We start from the raw sequence: 13,533 nt of genomic DNA on the forward strand, positions 1-13,533 counted from the left end.
ATTACTTATTACCTTTTGGACATCTCCATTCTCACAATCTGTCAACCTTTCTAACCTAACACTGGGAACCCGCAGGTTTCGGAAACACTCTGTGTGAGTAGTTCTTACATCTGTCTAAAGGGAAAATGAAAACCATCCACAAAATAAATGAAAACAGCTTCTGTTTAATGAGGGAGAATTTTACCCTTCCTTGGATGCTTAATGGCCCTGCTAGAACCATCTTAAAATATCTCATTCCTAGTATGTACTGTAAGTAACTAATTGTTTTATGTTATAATTTAAATTAATAGAATGATAGCTTTTAATATAAGATTTAAAGAACCCATTCTTTATCAACATTCTTTTGGTGTTTCTACTGTCTTTGTCTTGAATCGTTTCTCAGGACCCTATGCAGACGGCAGAATCCAGAGGGGAGTGAGACAAACATGGGGAAAAAGACTAGGATCGGGTCTGGAAGAAGAACAGGGGGGCGTGTTCAAAGTGCACGGGTGCTCGGGGGGGGGATCGGGGTGTGGCCAAGGCAAGCAAGTCCGAAGGGAGTCCGTAAGAATATCCAAGGGAATGCAAATGTCCAAAGCCGGGTAATCCATCCATGATGGAAACAAGACAAAGTTAAAAGCCTGAGCAGGATCCAGTGAAGGGTCAGGGGAATAAAAAGGGGTAACGGAGCCAGGCGCTCCCAGCCCCGGACCCAGATGGTCAGGACGCCGTTATGAAGCCTACGCCGTCGAGTCACTCCTGAACTCGGTACTAGGCGGGCTTCCGGGCATCCATCTTCCAAAGCTGAGCCCAGATTGGAAGAAGTGTCTGGCTTTTGTAGAAAGGGGGCTGGAACTGGAGACAGGTGCAGAAAATCAAAGATAAACAAGAAAGGGCTGGAGTGTCCTTAAGAGGAGGGGCTTACAATCGTGACAGTCTTACTCATGCTTATACTATATACTACTAAATAAGTCAGATAATATTTTGATGTGCCACTTCTAATTCTTTAAACATTAAAATGAAGATGATCACTTTTATATTTTGTCTCACAAAAGCATTCCGAGTAGTAAAAAATTTCCACCAAGCCTCTGAAGATACCTCATTGAGGCCCAGAAGATCTGTGCAAAAATAATAAAAGTAGTTTAGTTCCAAGTAATTCCAAGAAGTCCTTTGGTAAAGCAGAATACATGATTTTGTTTCAGCATAGTCAACTCCTCTCCTCAAGGTTAAAAGCCCATTCCTATTGCTTCTTTTTATATTCTTTAAGGCAAAAAAAACACAAAGTGTTGCAAAGATACCTACTAAGAAATCAATCAAATGAGAAATAAAAATTATTTACTTATCTAAATATCCTACTAAAGAAATTAGAAAAATCCTGAAAGATAGATGGTTTAGCTTCAATTTCAAAAAGATGGATTAACTCTGCAGAAAGTTTGGTGCACACAAAAAATGTGAACTAGAAGCCTGATACACAGAACTGGCTGCAAGTTAATTGGAGGTTCACTGTCACAAAGCGGTCTCCAGCCAAAGGCAAGTGATGGCAATAAAGAGTGAAAAGAAATTGTTCCTCAAACAGAAAGCGATGACTTCCTCATGATAAAATGAAAAATAATAATGATCATCTAGACACATTTCTGGGCCTGCTGCAGCTAAAGATCTGTTTAAAACAGCAGGTGTCTGGCTCTAACAGCCAAAGCAATTAGCATGCTGCGTCAACAATCTGCCTGAATTCACTGAATGGCTGGAAGCGATTTAAAGATATCTGCATTGTTTGTCAGTGTTCAAAAATGAATTAAATAAATATACAGCACACTTCTTTCTTAATTTGATTTTGTAATTACCATCTTTTGATATCTCTTCCATGCTGTAAATTGCCTCAACCATTTTATTGCAACAAATTATGCCAATCTTTTCGAGCGGCTTTTAAAATTTGATGAGAAAATAGCACTTCCTGTAGAAAAGCACACGATGGTCAAGGATAATAGTAATGATTTATTATTTGTTTGAAAAGCCTGCACATGTTGTTTTCTCTTGGATAGTTTCCCAGATGTGTGTTCTTAATTTCACTGCAGAAGTGTTTCTTGAGCTAAAATATATAATGGATTAACTCACTGAACAAAATATTAGAAACCTCTACAAGCAACAGACTTCTGCAAGAAACAAGAACACCTTAAAAAAGATACAGTATATATTTCACAAGATACGTGTGAGGTTGTGATGAGGGTAATGGTACTTGGGATTGTGGAATTCATTGGATCTGCATATTCCACTAGTTTCAGCAGTTTTAATAAATCTTAGATCTGGGAATCATCATTAGCCAGTTAAATTTATGTAAGTCTGCTTTATTTTTTCCCACATTATTCACGGATTGACTGTCACTAAGAAAGTATTTATGAAAAGATGCCATACATTAAAACAAATCACCTGCAATTTCAGAGTAATGTCCAGAAAACTATTTACATATACTGAAAACATTTTCAAAATATTTTTCTAATATAGCTGCAACACCTATTAATAAACCACAGAACAAAGTGTTGCTGTGAATTTTCAGTGAGACCCCTCTCTGTGGTCTGAGCTACAGAGTAGCCTATTGGTCTTTGCATGCACAAATGACAGTGACAACCCAAGACAGTGTTTCCCATGATGGATGCCCATTCCTGGCACCTAGAGGTTTATGAGAGAGCCATAGGCATTTCTAGATGATGGTCTTAAAGTCACAGGTTGTGGTCAATCATCCAAAAGTTGACCAAACAATAACCTATAAGATGTGGAGACCAACTCCAACTGTTGACCTCTTGGTCATTCACCAACCACATTCTCCTCTGTCAAAAAGCTTTGCATCTCTCTCCTAACTTTCTTCCTAAAGTTTAAAGTTTGAAGGTGTGACTAAGTAGAAAGCCCCATGTCCAGATTTCTGTCCAATATTGAGGCTACACCAAAATCTTGAACCAACGAACTAATAACATTGGTCTGCTCGATCACTGGAACAATATGATTGGACTTTCAGCAACACACCTGACTTTTTTAGTTTTCAGAAGTCCAGCTACACTGGGAGCAAGCCATGTCTCTCCCCTATTAGTGACTTAATAGGGACAGGCAAGTCAGTTTGGCAGAGAGAGGCAGAATTAGAAGTGAGATGGACCACATTTTAACGAGGGAAAATACAGTTGGTGATTGGTCAAGCAGTCACCAGGTGAAGTGGGTTCCTACACCCTGCAGTTCCCTCATTGGTTGGTCATCTTGATGGATGATTGACCTTCTGTCTTTAGGATTATGTCCAGATGTCTATGGCTCTTTGCTGGATATCCAACTTAAGGTGTACTGACAACTGGATCTGGACTATCCTTAACCAAAAGACAAAAACCATTGCAGGGACATTTCAGAGACTGAAATTCTTCAGACTGGCTGCTGCTGTGTCAGAGGCATGAGAAATACTTTTGTGAGAAGCATCTCTGGCCAAACTAGATCAGCTGGCTAACTTAGATTCTGGTCAACAGAGGAAACAGAAAGGCCAGTAGGTCATTGACATATTAAGCAGCTATTTCCAGCCATGGTTGCACATATATTCATATACAGTAAACTATAGTGGACAGCCACTATTAACAGAGACCAGTTCTCACTTGTAAAACCTCAAGGACTAATCACCTCTAATGTCAAAATCCCCCAGCCAGCTCTCACACAACTTTACTGAGGTCTGGTAAAAAAAAAAAAATTAAAAAACTGAATCTGAATGTGAAGAACTTAAATTTTGAATCATTATTCACTCTTTCTCATCCAGATCATACTGTTGGTGCCACTGGGATGCCCTAGTTTTAGTTTTTTTTAGTTGTGGATTGGTATTTTTTTCAGTACAATAAAAAAACTTTACTTCTAAACAATTAATACCTGTGTCTGAAGAGCTTTATAGTTCATAAAAGGTGCATGCAAATGAAGTGTAAGTTACTATGGTTACTATATAAACCACAAATGTTTTTATGGTTATTAAAGGCTGTATCAAAATTACACCACAGAAGACAAGTAAGATGTAGCACAGAAGGCACTGCTTAGCAGCTGCCACTTATTTTAGTAGCAAAGACAAACTTTGCTTTCATTTACTTCCTCCAAAGCAAGCTCCCTATAATTAACTTGAGGGTTTCAATCTCTGAATCCTAAAATAATGTAAATGTGGTGATAAAAGCTGTTCCACTTCCTCAAAGCCAATCATTTCTGTGTCTCTCACAGAGAGACAACAGTATAAAGCAGAAACATGTCATTTACCTGTGTAAACAAATTTCACAAGATGTATTCTCTTATACTAATACTAAAATTTCTCACATCTCCAAGTTCAGGGTAACCAATATTTTATTATTTACAAAATAAATAGAAAGTAAATATATATATGATCCGAATTCCCTGCTGACACAATCCCAACTATTTGAACAGAAGAAATATAATTAAATACCCCATCAGATATAATGGGTTCCTGTCACTAACTCATCTGCTGACATTGGTACAAATAACAGCTTTGCAAGGATACATTTAAGTTAAATGCAAATGGCTCATTCAACCAAACAAACTGCCTGACACTGAGAATTTCAACAAAATTTGTTGTTTATATGGAAATTATATCGTTAGTAAACAAAATGGGTGCCTATAGATTGCTCCATTATTGAGAGGGTTAGGGCTTGAATGGTGAATGAGTCAGATCGAAACATTAACAATATGTGTGTCTTTGTCCTGTCTGGGTGTTAGTTTTGGCATATAGAGTATTGTAAAACACAGTGCTCTCATGTCAGTGATAGTACTTAAATGCAAGTGACAACTATTATTATCCTAAGGCATTGTGATTAATTATTGTTAAGCAACAGGGGCTGGCTTAGTATGTCTGTCCCAGGGCTGTGGATGCGTGGTTTACTACTGTATGTGAGAAGATACTATCATGTGGAAGTAGTATTTTCATAAAAACAACTGTGTAGTTAAAAGGATTAATGGTATTCTATTTTTGTCAATAGTTAATTGTTAATTATTGGGGAAAGGGTTATGTCAGAATTCTGATCATTGTTTTGTATAATTTATTTTTGCTTTATTAGTGGAACTTTCTAGGAGGATGAGTTTTAGCTAGAAAAGGAGCTCCTCCAGAAAAAAGGGGAGAAAAAAAGAAAAACAAGACGGGAAAAATCTGAGTAAGAGCATTTTATTGTTTGAAAGTAATCGATGTACATATTCTTGTTACTCTAGTTTTTTATTTTTTCCCTGTGGTTAATTGATATTTTTAACTATGTTTTTTTTTTGTGTGTGTGGACATTGGGGACACAGCTCCTCACGATGAACACGTTTGCACTCCTATTCGATTGTGGCTGTGCCATCTGTATTGCTCCATTCCATCGGCTCTTCTAAACAATCAAAGAATGAGACTGTAACACTCTCCATCGTGAATCACACCAAACAGAAAACAGAGTGCTATGCTTTAACTTCATATCATACAAATTATGTTAACCAAAGGTCTGACACCAGTCTTGCTTGTCTCGGAGTAGCACCTTTCTTTCCTCCATCCTTGTTTTTACCATATTTTCAGCTGACTTCCCTGTGGTCATTGGGGATTAGGTTCTGGCTTTGCTTCAGGATTCATAAACATCCTGAAGACATCCTGCGTTAAATAAGTTTATAGTTTCTGACGTAGCCTCTACTCAGTAAAGATGAGTTAATTTAAAAAAAAAGATGTAAACATTATCTTCACTATACATTGGAAAGTGAAAAATGTGACTGTTTCAAGTGATGCCCTGATACATTTTTCTTCAGTCTACCATGTGTAGCATATTGGTTTTTAAATATGTTAGATAATTTTCAATGGAGAAAGAGTTACTCTGATTCTTGAGTGTCATTGGAAGGGTTAGTAGGTGAATTAATTTATTTCTATAGTAATTGTATACTGAGGTAAAAATGTGAAAACTTCGTGGCACATTTTAATACAACCCAACTAAAATAATACTTTTTAAAAGGCACTTCTATTAAACATATAATTCCAAACATATAAATAAATAATGAACTCCCAATATTGAGTGAAGAGGCAACAATCAATAAGACCCACCTCATTCTTTCCTGTCAGTTTTCATTTATCCTTTTCTCCAAAGAAAAACTGCATTAGCATGTATATTTACATGAGGGGGGTATTGATAAACTCTTTGAAGCTGACCTTCTAAAACATCAATCACCTAACTCAGCCTCTGTATGCTATTACTGAAAAGTATTTCTCAAGTCTCAACTTAGCAAGAAATACATTATTTTATAGCTGGCTTTAAAATAGGAGTCTCTCAGAAGTTGGAGTATAATTGAAATTTTAAATAAGTTGCAAAGGCAATGCATTATTTGCCTGTAATACAATATTGCTGTATGAGGTCATGAACTGTTAAAGAATGATGTCAATTTATAGTAGAAATACTACTGTTTAGTATTTACAATTGTTTTGAGAATGATTAAGAATAAAATGTAATTAAAGAATACAAACAGGACACTCTGACAGCAGAGAAAGCTGTACATGTTATGCATTTGAACTCCTGAGCTAACTGAACACTATTCAGCCAAAAGAGTAATAACATCAAAATTCTGAATACAGGGACAGGGAATGATAAGGATTATTTCCCACTCACCTTTCCTAATTTTGTGTTATTTCTTTAAGCAGCATACTGTGTAGCAATCACAAAGAAGCAACAAAGATTTTTTTCATTTTTCTTTGCTCTGTGCTATTAATTGAAAAGAGCAACACCTATTTTCAATATATCTTTCCTGTCTGCAAGAAAATAAGGTTTGTGGAGCACAAAGTCCATAATTTGACAAGGATAGGTGTTACTCTCATTACTAACTCAGTTTCATACAGTAGTTACGAGAGGCATGCATTAACACGCTCACCAGCAGTCTGCAACATTCCCAGCAATGGTGGACATATTTACAACAAATGGTACCTTCGTTTCCTGCCCATCCCCAGGAAAAACAAAAATAAAAAGGAAAAACATTTCAATGTAACCACAGATTAATGAAAAAATAATTTTATGAAATAATTTCAGAATGCAGGCCCTACTACTGGCACTCTATCACTGAAATCCTACCACACACAAGCATGTCTGTGTACTGACAGGTTGCTGAACCCTGAGATTCACTTAATGCTAGCAGCAACCCTCAGAAACCTTTTTTTACCTTATACACTGAGAGTCAAAGCTAAGTGACACCATTACTAAGGCTTCTCTTGTTGCTTCTTAGCTGTACTCAAGGTATAAAATACTCTAGATAAAAACACGTATTAAAAGTAGTAACGCTTTTCTTTGTAACTGAAAATCAAATTTGTACAATATGTACCACACAATAAATTATTTTAAGCCAATATTTGAAATATTAATATGAACTCATGAAGAATTCCCTTCTGCTTATTTAAATTCTCTTTTTTAAGTATAATATACCAATTAGGCTAAACAGTATTAAACAAAACCAAAAAGAAAAATTTCTAAGGGGTTTATTTTGATACAGCTTAAAGGCTTTTGTCTTCTGAATTAATAGGCATAAAATCCATCCATCCATTCATTTTCTAACCGCTTGATCCAATACAGGATCTCAGGGGGTCCAGAGCCTATCCCAGCAAGCAACAGGCACAGGGATACACCCTGGACAAAATGCCAGTTCTTCACAGGGCACACACAGACACAAACACACACCACACTAGAGCCAATTTTCCTAGGAGCCAATTAACCTACATATGCAGCCATTCAGAATGCACTTTAAAGATCTTATCCAAGGTGAGCTCGGAAACCCATACCACAGTACGAGCTGGGTTGCTGAACTTAGCTTTTCAGTGGCCAAAGACAATCAGTGGCACTTGTGATGTGTTAGTGTACTTGTTAGTAAAACTGTAGTTTCATTTAATCTGATGTACTTCTTCTTTAAATCCACTAAATATGGAATATTAATGTGGAATCATTTAACTAAAGAGAAACTCTGGTAGCTGAAAATAAAAATAACCAAAGCATAATAACATCGCTGAAGGTCATTACCAATTTTATATTCTGAATTTGAATATATCTTTATAATAATTTCTGCATCAAAGTTTTGACATGCTCTTTTTAACTATATTTCCTATAAAAACTTGCTGTCATTATAGAAGTAATTGAAAATGAAACAAATCAGAGTGACACATTGGCTATTCAGTGTTAGAAATTTTGCTTGCCACACAGGAGGTCTGGGTTCAATTCACAGCCAAGTTAAATAATATTTATACAATACTGACATTTTTATTAATTTAATAATAAAATAATATTAATAGTTAATGAACTAATAACATAAATGATCCTTTTGACCAACAGTGTCCAGGATGTTCAGAGAAAGTAAGGGAATTTAAAGATGCCCTTAAACAGAAATTAAAACTTTGATTTTAATGTATACATTTGCTTTTAAATACTAAATTTTAGAGCCAATATGTATATATTTATTATTATTGTATATATGTTTTTGATGCCCTTTCTTCTTCTTAGTAGTTGAATTTTTATAATCGTTTGACTTCATCAAATTTGTTATTTCACCTTAACTTTTCTGATGTAACACTGGAGGGAGAGTCTTGTGCTTTGGTAGCTGCACTGTTTCCATGCACTGAGGGGAACTGGGGGTGGGTTTTATAATCCTTGATACATGCAGACCAAAAGCTCTTTATGTTTGGAGGAGTTTGCAGACATGTTTATTTTCTTTATGATGCCACTTTGAATTGTAATGGAAATTATTTGAAAACATAATAGCTCCAAGACACATTGGTACAGTATATGTTACACTGCAGCATTTGTTGCATTATTTCACCCGACACCTCACATATTCTGGATGGCTGCATCTGTACCATCATTCAAACCAGCACTGTGATGAAGCAATGCTAATCACTGCGCCACTATGCCACCATTGAGTGGGCCACACTCAAATTTATTAAACTGTCCACAGATTTATCCTTAAAATAAATCAGTTAACATATAGAAAATATAAACCAGAATTAACTGGTGTTTGTGTTACTGCATTTTTTGTAGTCTATTTTAATGAGTTGCCTTTGTTTGCCCTTCAGTATCTCACTGCACATGGCTCCTCATGTCTTTGCTAGCATAGGGCTCTTGTTTCAAATTGGTAATTTATTTCAGAATTTGGATATGGATTTCCATTAGTTGCCTCAAGATGCTTTCTTGACAAGCTAAATCCCGATACACATTAATTAAATGGGAAGAGCTAAAGTTCCTCTGTCTTGTCAAAAAAAGGACAAAATCAATTTTCCAATTCCATCTTATAATTCTTTAGTTCACAACTGTGAATGAGAGTCTCAGTAAGTGTTTGGATAAAGAATAAATCAATTTTTCTCCCAAACATACATTCATAAATCCCGGGCAATTTTCCTTCCCTATTCTACTTATTTTCAACAAATCTTTAAATGTGAATAGTGCTTTACAACCAGAAGAAATTTTGAAACAATACAAAATAAGGAAAGATTTCCATGCAACTGAAGTTCAGTATCCTCTTAAATTGGTGCCCAACACCTGATCAACCACATATAAAAAAAATGGATGCAGATGCTTTAATGCTCAGTTTGCCTGTTGCAAAAAGTAATGTCACCCCCTTGAACATTAGTTTTAAAAGGAAGATGATGTGGATCTGTTAGCTGTAGCCATCTTCATTTGCATACATCTGAAGAAGGCCTCACAGCAGAAATGTTGTGTTTCTTTTCTTCTCTTTTCATCATGGAATAAATCTCTACATGTTCCTTTGGAGTCTTTACATGCTGATGCAGCTACCTACTTGAAATAATTAGTTGGAGTCTAGCTACTCAGCTATGTTGTTGGAGCACATACTTTGCCTTCTTTCAAGAAAAAGCTGGATGACATCCTTGGATCAATTAACTACTAGCAACCAAATGTGCTAGATATGCCAACTGACCTTCTCTTGTTTGTACCTTTGTTATGTTCTTGTATAGTGTCAAAGATAACAACTAGCAACAAAATCACCCTGTGTTCCCCTTCTTTAACTGTAGACAGTGAAAGCAATCAATTAAGCTCCTTAAGCTAAATATAGACTCTTTAGGTAGGACAAAGAAAATGTAACCTCACATACAGTATACACAGTGCAACAATTTCAAGTGCATAAGATTATATTCTAAATACATTGTCAAATCATATCAGTATAAATCACACATCATCACATCATATATACAGTTTCTAAAACAATCATAGAGGCTTTTCTTAATATCTGTAGCATACAGTAGTTCGCAAAGTTCCTAATATCCATCTGCTCACCTACTGTGCCCTCCAGATGTATTCACAACCCTGAAGAAAAAGGAAAAAAATGTGTTTTTCTTAATCTATTCATCCATTTTTAACCCGTTTATCCAGTACAGGATAACAGGGGGAGCTGGAACCTAACTGGCAAGCAACAGGTGAGATGAGACACCAGTCCATCACAGTGCACACACAGACACAAACATGCACACAGGACCATTTTTTACAGAATCCAGTTAACCTACCTCTGAGGAAACCCAGGCAAATTCTGCAAAGTCCACTCCACTATTTATTTTGCTTGGTTTGAGAGTAGCAAACCAGCAAAACCCATTTTAATAATATTATTGGGTCCACTGGCGTATCTCCCTTTACAGTAACATCTGAAGAAGTGGGGCATGTGTTTTTGTAAATACTTGAAAATCAATGGGCCCTGACAAACTTAAAGGTAATATTTTGCAGAAATGTTATGAACAATGCAGTCCTTTATTTTGTAAACTTTTTCAGAAGTCACTGGACACAATTACAGTTCTGAGTTTGTGGAAAACATCCACAATTAAAACTATACCTAAAATGACCAAAACCTGTTGAATTAAAATATTTCTGTCCATTTCTCTCACCATTGGCACCAGCACGGGGATACCCCAAAGCTGGTTGTTAATGATTGTGCAAGCCACTATGACAACTGTGAAGGTATGGTATTTGGAGGTGCCACAAAGGTTAGGTTTTTAAGGAAGTTAAGGAGTTTTAATGCAAAAAGTTTTTATAGGGGATTTATTCAGAGCATTCTAACCTTTTGTATTCAAAGCTGGGGAGGTGTCTCGTCCTTGCAGAACAAAATCCGTTAGACATACTGTATAATTAATTTGGCACACAAAAGCTTAGGTTACTCCTTCCATCTACATTTTAAAATAAACTCTCCTATCCTCAAGAAGGAGCTTTCAGATTCCATTTATAAAGTCTAAGAGAGCATTTGCTTCCTTTACATCTAAAAGCATTCAATTGCTGAACAATGGAACTCTTTACAAACTAAATGTTATTTAGTTCAGGTGGGTAGCTGCGTCAGCATGCGTAGGCTGCAAAGGAACAAGTAATAGGTTTATTCTGTGGCGGCGAGGCTTATTAATAAGAAAGAAATAAGTGTCCTGAGCTTTCCCAAATGAGGCACCATCTCTGTTCATCTCTGTGGTGCAGCCACAGAGAAACTATTCATGCAGGCTGATTTAAGGTTTCCTTTGATAAGGGACAGCTCCCAAAGGGGGATGCACTTAGCTAAGCCTGGCTATCATGATCAATGGTCATCCATTGGCGCCTATCTGTCTAGGGAGTGCCAGATGGACATCTGGACTGCATTCCTAAGCGTCAGGAATAAGTGACTCATATCTCACCTTGATCAACCAATCAGGGACTGGTAGGGCCGAGTAACCCACGTGGGACTCTGATGCCCATGGAACTTTCAGCCAATGAACAAGCTGAAGTTCCTCCAGGTAAAAACAGGCAACACAGAGAGCCTGTAGGAGAATTCTGAGACTTTTCTAAAGGGAATTCAAAGGAGAATTCCAGGGCAGGATGGCCCAGGAGCAGAAGGCTCTCAAGGGCAGGACATTCTCGCAGCGCGCCTCCTGACCATCCTGAGGACTCAGCCCGGACAACCACGGAACGGCCAGTGTGTCCGAGTGCCAGAACTTTCCTTTGTTCTAAGAGTCTAGAGCGGAGGTTGCCAGAGAGTAACCAGAGGATCCACCCGAGGTTAGCACCAGCAGCAGGCCTCGTGAACAGGTCAGAACTGTGGACAGCTGAATCACTATTCAGAACTAGCTCTTCATCAGGAACGAACCGGTCCTCTTCCTGACTTGCTGGGACCCACAGTCATCTTTTCTCCTGTGCATAAACTTTGCTAGTTAAAGCCAACACTAACTAGCCGGTCAGTGAGCATCAGCAGTGCACTGTCGCAAGCCGCACAGCACAGCCTGGCACGGAGTCAGAGAGCGCGGATTGGACAGCAACAGCCTGCAACTGTTTCTTTGTGCTCGCAGGAGATCTGAATCCCCAGAGATTGGATGAGTATTCAACTTCACTGCATTACTGCTCGAGAATTCAATTGTTATCCCAACCAGTTGATGTCAATTTAATTCCTAAGAGTTATGTACTTGTTTTGAGTATCTAATGTAGAAGTTGTAACCAAGTTCAATTACGAAACGGTCTAAATGAATGATATACTGTACTGAACGTATGTCCTCTTGATATGTGTAACACTTTGTAACTGACTGAATATATACCTTTTGTATTCTGATAACCCTCTCGATAAGATCTGTTAGGTTTATATGCATATTCTTTGTATTAATAAATGTATCCTCGTGTATTAGTACCTGTGTGTGTGCGTTGTTTGAGTTATATCGCATGGTTGGATTCTAAAGCCATCAAAAGAATCATTTTGTGATTTACTGTTACAATTCCATGCAGAAAAGAGAAGAAAGAAAACAAAACGTTTTGTCCGTGGAGCCATCTTCAGACACCTGAAGAAGGCTCCGCAGCCGAAATGTGTTGTTTTGTGTAATGGTACTGTACTGATATACGTAAAAAGACATCTGATTTCCTGTTTCAATGGAATATCAAAGGAGGTAATTCATGGAAGACATTCAGTAGCAGCAAGTATAGGACGTGGTTAAGGATAGAGGGCTCTCCAAAAACTACAGACAAATGGTCAATGACCTCCACACGATTTGGGATGGAGGACAAAACACTATCTGGGTGGTCCACAGCAAAGGGTTCTGCCAGAACAATACCTAAACACCCTGGTGGTGGAATGGCCCCATTATTAAAATGAGTGCATCAGGAAATCCATCCTGTGACTGAACGCATGTTTTACAGTAACTCACATTTATATTCAAACAAAGAAAAAACAGTTTTTTGTTGTTTCCATTGTTTCTCATTTCACTTCTGACGGCCATGATCACACTAATCTCTCTGTCTGTGTTCTCAAAGACGTTTTTCCGAACTCATACATCAGAAAGACTACAGAAACCAAAAGTATCCTGCAGCTAGGATCACACCTTCCCCCTTCTCCTAAAGACAGACTACTTTTCTTCTAAATTCTCTCTATTCATTGTAGGCTTCATTTCACACCTCTCTTCACCTATCCTGACTTCACACCTCCTGATTGGCCTCCCTTTCTGTCCCCTGCTCCCGTCCCTTGCTCCTCCTCTCTCCCAGCTTTTGTTCTCCCGCTACATTACCTTTGCTTACTGCCCTGTCTATCTCACACCCGGAGAAGGCTCCATGGCCAAAATGTTGT

General features: G+C 37.6%; 1 long non-coding RNA gene across 2 annotated transcripts in view; it reads right to left on the reverse strand.

Moving 5' to 3' along the window:
• Positions 1-13,533, reverse strand: part of LOC148644048 (uncharacterized) — a 316,550-nt gene that overhangs the window by 281,841 nt on the left and 21,176 nt on the right. For both annotated transcript variants that reach the window (XR_015928795.1, XR_015928796.1), the window contains exon 2: positions 10,260-10,289. This is a non-coding gene — a long non-coding RNA (uncharacterized LOC148644048). The remainder of the gene's footprint in view (positions 1-10,259; positions 10,290-13,533) is intronic.

This window comes from Lepisosteus platostomus, chromosome 21, assembly GCF_059453375.1.
Source record: "Lepisosteus platostomus isolate fLepPlt1 chromosome 21, fLepPlt1.hap1, whole genome shotgun sequence".
Classification (NCBI taxonomy): Eukaryota; Metazoa; Chordata; class Actinopteri; order Semionotiformes; family Lepisosteidae; genus Lepisosteus; species Lepisosteus platostomus.